The sequence below is a fragment of the Myotis myotis genome, unplaced genomic scaffold, assembly GCF_014108235.1.
Source record: "Myotis myotis isolate mMyoMyo1 unplaced genomic scaffold, mMyoMyo1.p scaffold_m19_p_1, whole genome shotgun sequence".
Lineage (NCBI taxonomy): Eukaryota > Metazoa > Chordata > Mammalia > Chiroptera > Vespertilionidae > Myotis > Myotis myotis.
In genome coordinates, this window is record NW_023416313.1 from 100,415,664 (window position 1) to 100,421,663 (window position 6,000).

Consider the following 6,000-nt stretch of genomic DNA (forward strand, 5'->3'; position numbering starts at 1 on the left):
CGGTTCCCGTTCCCACGTTCCCCGGTGCCCCGGAGGCCCCTGGAGGGCTCTGACCGTGCAGGGGAGGCGCGCCCTCCCCATCGCGTGAGGGGGGCCAGGCCGTGAGCGATCCGATGGGGCGAGTCAGCGACGCCCGCGGCCCTGGGTTCTGCGGGTTCCTCCTGTGCCCTCTGTGGATGTCTGTTTGCTGGCCCCTCGCAGGGATCGGGCGGCCGGGCTGGGGTTGGTGTCCTCAGTCTTCTTTTAAGGGTTTTCATCTGATTAAATCAGCCTCACCAGAATAATCCTCCTTTTGAGTAATTCAAAATTAACCGAATTAATTACATTTGCAAAATCCCTTTACAGTTGCATATTCTAATGGCTAGGGGCAAGTCACAGATCCTGCCCACACTCAAGGGGAAAGAACTGTAAAGGGTGAGACACCAAAAGGCAGATAAGATGAGGTCATCCTCTTCTGAGTCTGTCTGCTACAATTATGTGAAGTTCCCTGAGTCTTACCATGAATGAATGGTGAATTTTACTGGATGCTTATTTTGCATCTATTAATTGTTTTCTAACTTTGTTAAATGTGGGCCGTGGCCAGGTAGCTCAGTTGGGTAGGGTGTCATCCCTATACACTAAGGTTGTGGGTTTGATCCTTGGTCAGTGCACATGCAAGAATCAACCAATGGATGCATAAAAAAGTGGAACAAGTAATTAATGTTTCATTCTCTCTCTCCCATGCTCTCTCTAAAATCAATCTTTAAAAATGTGTCCATGTGAATTACATTATTTGCTCTTGTTAAACCAACTTTGTGTTTCTTAGATAAATTGAACTTGGTTATGATATGTTTGTTTTTGGTTTGTGTTATACATTGCTACTTTTTCCTCTCTGTTCATGGATAATGATAATAGAAGGAAGTGTAAATACTTTAACTCCATTTATACTTCTCCAGACTTATGTGCATTTTTGCATTATATTTGAATTCTGTCTTTTCTTTTTAATACATTTTTATTGATTTCAGAGAGGAAGGAAGAGGGAGAGAGTGTTAGAAACATCATGATGAGAGAGAATCATTGATGGGCTGCCTCCTGCACACCCCCTACTGGGGATGGAGCCCGAAACCCAGGCATGTGCCATTGACTGGACTTGAGCCCAGGACCCTTCAGTCCTTAGGCGGATGCTCTATCCACTGAGCAAAACCAGCTAGGGCTTACTTTTTGTTGTATTTATTTAGATATACTTTAGTCCGTGTCTAATGTTACATAGCACACTGTCCAGGGAGGACTCCTGGATTTGAGCCCCAACCCAGCATTCTGCCCTGTCCTACCTTGTTCCACTGGTAGAAGACAGAGAAGTGGGCATTTGCCTCCAATTCCTAAGGGGAGGGAAATAGCTGAGGCCATAGGCTTAGAGTCAAACCCCAGCCTTCCTCCCCCGACCCCCAGTGAACTTAGCACTGCCCCTTCCCACCTGAGATGCATGAGAGGGCCATTCCCCCAGCTCAGGGAACCACTCACCCTTGATATACCTATATATTTTAGAAGAAGAGAGAGAGGTAGATGATGATGATGATGATAGATAGATAGATAGATACAGATAGGTAGATAGATACCTTTTGGTATATAGGACAATGCTCCAACCAACTGAGCTACACCAGCCAAGGCTAATTTTGTCTTGTATTTTTTAACTAGGGGCCCGGTGCACAAAAATTTGTGCACTTGGGGGGGAGGGGTGTCCCTCAGCCCGGCCTATACCCTCTCGCAGTCTGGGACCCCTCGGGAGATAATGACCTGCTGGCTTAGGCCTGCTCCCAGGTGGCCCAATCCCTAGGTGCAGCCCCTGGTCGGGCTCAGAGCAGGGCCGATTGGGGAGTTGGGGCGCCGCCCCCTGTCATGCACAGAGCAGGGCGATCAGGAGGTTGTGATGCCACCCTCAGTCACGCTCAGGGTAGGGCCGATTGGGGGGTTGGGGCACCGTCCCCTGTCACACTCAAGGCAGGGTCGATGGGGAGGTTGTGGTGCCACCCCCTGTCACACACAGAGCAGGGCCCATCAGGGGGGTTCGGGCTCTGTACCCTGTCATGCACAGAGCAGGGCCCATCAGGGGGTTGGGGTGCCGCCACTCTCACACTCAGGGCAGAGCCAATGGGGAGGTTATGGCTCTACCCGGTAACACACAGAGCAGGGCCCGTGGCCGGGGGGGGGGGGGGGGGGGGGTGAGGGGAGGGTTGGGGCGCCGCACCCTGTCACAAACAGAGCAGGGCGGATAGGGAGGTTGTGGCCCCGCCACCTATAACACACAGAGCCACAGGGCAATCAGGGGGTTTGGGCGCTGCCCCCTGTCACGCTGATCCCAGTGCCGGGAGGCCTCGTGGCTCCACTGATCCTGTTGCTGGGAGGCATATTACCCTTTTACTATATAGGGTAGAGGCCTGGTGCACGGGTGGGGGCCAGCTGGTTTGCCCTGAAGGGTGTCCTGGATCAGGGTGGGGGTCCCCAATAGGGTGCCTGGCCAGCCTGGGTGAGGGGATGATGGCTGTTTGCAGCTGGTCACACATCCTTCAAGGTGGGGTCCCCACTGGGGTGCCTGGGTTGAGGAGCTGAGGGCTGTTTTCAGGCTGGGGGTGACTGAAGCTCCCAACCGCTCCTTTTTTTCTTTTTCTTTTTTATTCTGGGCCAGCTTTAGCTTTGAGGCTTGGCTCCAGCTCTTAGGCCTCTGCTGCTGAAAGTAGGTTTCTGGCCTTTGCTTACAATGTTGAGATCCTGCTGGCTGAAGCCCGGCGACTAAAGCAGGTTTCTGGGGGTTTGTTTAGCTTCTATGTTTGTTACATAGTTGCTTAGAGTTGCAGCTCAGAGGCCTGCAGCAGCAGGCAGGGAACGTTGGAGTCCTCCATCACTGAAGCAAGCAAGCCTCATGTTAGTTTCAAGCTTCCTGGCTGCCCTTGCCATCTTGGCTGGCAGTTAATTTGCATATCACCCTGATTAGCCAATGGGAAGGGTAGCGGTCGTACACCAATTACCATGTATCTCTTTTATTAGATAGGAGGACTAGAGGCCCGGTGCACAAAAATTTGTGCACTCGGTGGGGAGGGGGAGTCCCTCAGCCCGGCCTGTGCCCTCTCGCAGTCTGGGACCCCTTGGGAGATAATGATCTGCTGGCTTAGGCCTGTTCCCGGGTGGCAGAGGGCAGGCCCAATCCCTAGGTGCAGCCCCTGGTCGGGCTCAGAGCAGGGCCGATTTGGGAGTTGGGGCGCCACCCCCTGTCATGCACAGAGCAGGGTCGATGGGGAGGTTGCGACGCCACCCCCTGTCACGCACAGAGCAGGGCCAATCAGGGGGTTGGGGCGCCGCACCCTGTCACACACAGAGCCACAGGGCGATCAGGGGGTTGGGGAGCTCCCCCCATCAGGCACAGAGCAGGGCTTATCAGGGGGTTGGGTCGCCTTCCCCTGTCATGAACAGAGCAGGGTGGATACGAGGTTGTGGCCCCGCCCCCTGTTACACACAGAGCCGCAGGGCGATCAGGGGGTTTGGGCGCTGCCCCCTGTCACACTGATCCTGGTGCCGGGAGGCCTCGTGGCTCCAGTGATCCCGGTGCTGGGAGGCATATTACCCTTTTACTATATAGGGTAGAGGCCTAGTGCACGGGTGGGTGCCGGCTGGTTTGCCCTGAAGGGTGTCCTGTATCAAGGTGGGGGTCCCCACTGGGGTGCCTGGCCAGCCTGCATGAGGGGATGATGGCTATTTGCAGCTGGTCACACACTTTTCAGGGTGGGGGTCCCCACTGGGGTGCCTGGCCAGTCTGGGTGAGGGGCTGAGGGCTGTTTTCAGGCTGGGGGTGACTGAAGCTCCCAACCACTCCTTTTTTTCTTTTTCTTTTTTATTCTGGGCCAGCTTTAGCTTTGAGGCTTGGCTCCAGCTCTTAGGCCTCTGCTGCTGAAAGTAGGTTTCTGACCTTTGCTTACAATGTTGAGATCCTGCTGGCTGAAGCCGGCGGACTAAAGCAGGTTTCTGGGGTTTTGTTTAGCTTCTATGTTTGTTACATAGTTGCTTAGAGTTGCAGCTCAGAGGCCTGCAGCGGCAGGCGGGGAACGTTGGAGTCCTCCGTCACTGAAGCAAGCAAGCCTCATGTTAGTTTCAAGCTGCCTGGCTGCCCTTGCCATCTTGGCTGGCAGTTAATTTGCATATTGCCCTGATTAGCCAATGGGAAGGGTAGCGGTCATATGCCAATTACCATGTTTCTCTTTTATTAGATAGGATAACACTAGACATGGCCAGCGAGGGGGCCTCCGCAGCTGCCGCCACTGCTTCTGAGGAGCCCAGGTGCAGGCCGGAACCGCAAGGCCCCTGGACAGCAGTGGGCGCCCCTGGAGCAGCCCCTGCCCTCCACAGGAACTGAAAAGGGAGGGCCCAGCGCGCGATGGGGCTTCCGGGTGGGGCTCTTTGCGGCCAACACCACAAGGGCTGGTGCTGCTGGGCCCTTGCTGCTCCTGGCGGTGCTGCACCTCTGGCTGCAGCTGCCCTTCGCCCTCCTCCCCTGCTCCCCGCAGATCCATGGGCCCCATTTCCTCAGGGGAATCTAGTCACTGTGATGTGGTCCTTAAGTGCTGTCAGCCCGCAATAGCCATGAACTTGGGAATGGGATGGGAAGCGCCTGGTGGAGACTTTCAGTACTGCAGCCGCACTAAGGCCCTGGGGCCTGAAGTTCAAAGTCAGCTCCTGGCTGCCAGGTGCCCTTGGAGGACCAGGGACCTACCCTGCAGTTGCTCCACATCTCAGACCCAGTTTGAATCAGGACAGTGAGGCTTCTGTTTCCTGCGGACCCTCCAGCAGGCTTCTCCGAGGACCCAGTCGTCAGCGGGAGCTGTGGGGTCTCCACCCCATCGTGAGTGCCAGGCGGGGTGGAAGGGGTCAGCCCTTTGGGCGTCCCAGGACCATCCCCGTCCCTCTGTCCCTGGCAGGGCAGGGGGCGGCCTCTTCCTCACTGCTTTAGTCCTGAGCTGGGTGCGCAGGTGAACAGGCCGTCTCAGCAGGGAGCTCTGAAGGCCCCTCAGGTGGGAGCCAAGACCTCGTGGCCAGAGACCCACCGCGCAAGGCGGGACCAGGACGGGTCCTCAGAGCCCCAAGGGGTGGAGGGCGTGGCCGCAGGAGGTGCAGGGCTTGGCAGGCAGGTCCAGATGGATGCGGGAAGGAGTCTCACAAAGCCTTCCTCCCCTGGGAGACATGCTGATCCCCTGAGGGGTCCCCTCCAGAAGGTGCTCCCTGAGGAGGAGAGCCGCCTCCACCAGGACACTGTCTCCACGGGTGTCGCCCACACTCATCGGAACGTCCCTGCAGAGCTGTGGAGCCTCTATACTAGTAAACACCGTGGAGACACCAGCTTTGATTTGTGTCTGAAGACAGAGGACGGCTGTTCCCTGGACCTAGAAGCCGTGGGTCATAGAATCAGCACAGAACCCTGAAGGGCCCAAATATTTGGTGGGGAAACTCCAGGCTGAATGGAGGACCCCAGCCCTGCTCACCAGCCTTTGCATGTGGGTGGGTGGCGGTGGGGGGGGTCTCCAGGGACATCATCCACTGGCTGGCCAGCAGGGCGGGGGCTAAAGACGCACCAGGGTGAAGAGTCAGCTGGGAATAAGGATGGCAGCCATCGGACCTAAAAGGTTCCAGGACAGCCTGTGGTTGTGAGAGAAGACGTGTGAAACAAGGATGCTGTCCCCCCCTCCGTGTCCACAGGAGCTCACGGACCTGTGGGGACTCAGGGAATGGCAGGGGCCCTTGTCAGTGTGAGGCCAGATGAGGGTGACTGTAAGGGAGGGCCAAGGGTGGGAGTCACCCTGAGGAGAGCCGTAGGGCTTGATGACCTGCTCCCTCAGCAGCTCCAGGCCGGCTCTCCTGGGCCTACGGTGTGTCGCTTCATGTTTGCATCAAGTTTCCTTTTTAAAAATCAACCCTGATGCTTCAGCATAACAAACATTTTATTTATATATTGAAATATTTGAAAAATACCAAACAGCT

General features: G+C 56.0%; 1 pseudogene; it reads left to right on the forward strand.

Moving 5' to 3' along the window:
- The first annotated feature begins 4,822 nt into the window (after positions 1–4,822).
- On the forward strand, positions 4,823–5,782 carry LOC118658284 (annotated as a pseudogene).
- The last annotated feature ends 218 nt before the right edge of the window (positions 5,783–6,000 follow it).